Genomic DNA, 434 nt, shown 5'->3' on the forward strand with positions numbered 1-434 from the left:
TTGCTTGGGTATGGTTAGGAGGGCACTGACTTTTCTGGCTGCCCTATCTATGTTTCCTGATAAAATACATGGGAAAATCCCATTGGAGGAAAATTCCACTTAGGGTTAGGGTTAGGTCACTATGAACTGAGAGAGCAAAATGGACATCACCAACAAATTCGGAGTGCTTGGGTATGGTTAGGAGGGCACTGACTTTTCTAGGCTGCCCTATCTAGGTTTCCTGGTAAAATACATGGGAAAATCCCATTGGAGGAAAATTCCACTTAGGGTTAGGGTTAGGTCACCTTGAACTGAGAGAGCAAAATGGACATCTCCAACAAATTCGGAGTGCTTGGGTGTGGTTAGGAGGGCACTGACTTTTCTGGCTGCCCTATCTATGTTTCCTGATAAAATACATGGGAAAATCCCATTGGAGGAAAATTCCACTTAGGGTT

Source organism: Protobothrops mucrosquamatus, unplaced genomic scaffold, assembly GCF_001527695.2.
Source record: "Protobothrops mucrosquamatus isolate PMUCROS unplaced genomic scaffold, P.Mucros_1.0 scaffold3167, whole genome shotgun sequence".
Taxonomy (NCBI): Eukaryota; Metazoa; Chordata; class Lepidosauria; order Squamata; family Viperidae; genus Protobothrops; species Protobothrops mucrosquamatus.